General features: G+C 45.5%; 1 long non-coding RNA gene across 1 annotated transcript; it reads left to right on the top strand.

Moving 5' to 3' along the window:
- The first annotated feature begins 1,068 nt into the window (after window positions 1-1,068).
- On the top strand, window positions 1,069-2,088 carry LOC136356339 (uncharacterized). Its single transcript, XR_010741070.1, has 3 exons — window positions 1,069-1,486; window positions 1,566-1,845; window positions 1,930-2,088. It is a non-coding gene; the product is annotated as an uncharacterized lncRNA (long non-coding RNA).
- Window positions 2,089-2,325: the final 237 nt, after the last annotated feature.

Raw genomic sequence — 2,325 nt, 5'->3', positions numbered from 1 at the left:
GCATGGACTCCCTCAGTACAGCTCCCAATACAGGAAACGGAAAGTCTCCAAGGAAGAGAGGGACGCTCGTTTGAAGGCCGAACTTAAGGTTGAGGTCATTCAAGAACTAGAAGCTAGCATGAATGCAAGGGTGGAAGAAAGGGTTAACAAGGTCCTCGCCGACATGAATATACCCCGAGTCACAACACCTGCTGTGCAACCAACTCCTCGTGTACAATACGACGCGAGTCCGTCACAGCATAGGAGTAGTTGTGCATCCACAGAGGTGCCGGCCCCTGGTCTCCCGATCGCACCACTAGCTGCAGTGGACCACATCGAGGTAATTGTTGTTATCCGATCCATATCTAATAAAAGACATTTACACATTCCAATATTAAATTCAAACTTTCACCTAATGCAGGGCGCAGCACAGTGTGTCCTACTAGCGAGAGTCCACCCAACTTTCGCTCCTGAAGTCGCTGAGGGCATGGCTTTCAAGCCCTCGGTTATAGACAAGGTCCACGGCGCAGACCTGCTAGCTAGGTATGCCAAGGTGTCCATCGATACAGTAAAGGACACCTGGTCAGGCTATCCGCTGCCCGTGCCCCCAAATGATGAAATCATGACTTTGGGCGATGCGTGCAAGACGTTCATACAATGGCCCAAAGAAGACATAGTTGTGAAGATGACTCCTCGTCCAAGTCGACCGACGGAGCTTACACCTCCCAAGTCTAAGCTATCAATTGAGGCTCCCCGTGGACCGGCATTGTCAGTACCTCATTCTCCCGGTGGAGCTGATATGGACTTGGCAGATATAGCTCAAAGCTTGGCTCCAATAAAGACCACAAGAAAGGCCGATAGCTCCCCACCACTTGTCAAGGGCCAGAAGCGTCAACGCGGCAAGGGGAAGGTCGGGGAGTTGGCGCCGGAGCCAAAAAGGGGCAAGGCTGCGACGTCGATGCCGGTGAGCAAATCGGGGAAGGTCGTGAGGGCGCCAGCCCAATTTGAGCTAGGCATGCCATTGGTGGAGGACAATGTGTTAGCTGTGATGGGTATTGCTTGCCGAGATCTACATAAGCAATACATGGAGCTAAGCAATGCCAAGCGGAAAATGAGGGAGTCATCCATAGTTGGACATCACGACCACCAGCCGTTCCTATCGTCGCCTGCCTATATAACTATAGGCTTTGATGACCTCTTCGACCTTTTCAGGATCCGGAAGTTGGACACTGGTCTTCTAAAATGCTACTCCTTGTAAGTGCATACCTTCTATACTTGTGATATGACTGGACTATATCTCCTAATTAAATTAGTTCTAATACGTAAATATTTTAAGGTTGTGTTGGATCGAGAGTCGTCGCCATGGTAATCAGGTTAGGTTCCTTGATCCATCCATGGTGAATGAGGTTAATTTACGACAGAGCTTCACTGAGGTGGTTGACTATGTCAACCGGTGTTTATGGGCCCATCAAGACAAGGAGTACATCATGTGCGCACACAACCAAGAGTAAGAGGACAATACCCTTCGTGTATATTGTTTTTGAAGTTAAGGTTCTTAGTACTAACGCTACATAACCACTGCGCAGGCGACATTGGATTCTCCTAGTCATCATACCTAAGTGGAGTAGGGTTACCTACCTTAACTCCAATAAGTCCAAAGATTATGATTTCAGTGAAATCACCAAGGCCTTAAATATGGCTTGGGGCCCATATGTGGAAAAGGGTGGTAGGCACAAGGAGGGCAAGAACGAACTTTATCATGACACCAAGTTTGCATGCGCACAACAGATCGGAGACCAATGTGGTTTCCACGTGTGCCACAACATGTCAACACTTCTAAGAGAGGTGAAAGATTTCGACCCTGAGGTTGTTGCTAATGGCGAATAAGCTCATTTCAATATCTACATTGCTATTCAAAACGTGCTAATTAACCTCTTATTTATTAAACAGAAAGGTAGAGCTGGCTTCAAGATCTCACCCATCAACCCCCCCGCTATCAGAGGCGAAGTGTGCGCCTTTATTCTTGCAGAAATAATGAACAAGAAAGGACGTTTTCATGCCAAATAGACTCATGAACTTGGCTAGATAATTTATTGTGATGTAAAAAAGATGTTTTTATAATTTTTGGCGATGTAAAAAATTATGTTTTTATAGAGTGCAATGTAATTTACTTTCATATGTGCAATATTTATGGTACTTTACTAAATTGTCATCACATTTGATCAACTACAATTTACGTTGTACTATTCATCTGTTTTCTCCTTTTTTTTCCCTTATTGACAGGTTGTGGAGGTTCACAACGAACAGAATACAAGAAATTTTGGTAATCATTTGAGGACTTTCATG

The sequence above is a fragment of the Oryza sativa genome, chromosome 4, assembly GCF_034140825.1.
Source record: "Oryza sativa Japonica Group chromosome 4, ASM3414082v1".
NCBI lineage: Eukaryota > Viridiplantae > Streptophyta > Magnoliopsida > Poales > Poaceae > Oryza > Oryza sativa.
The sequence above is the reverse complement of the archived record's forward strand: the minus strand, read 5'-3'. Positions and strand labels throughout refer to the sequence as shown.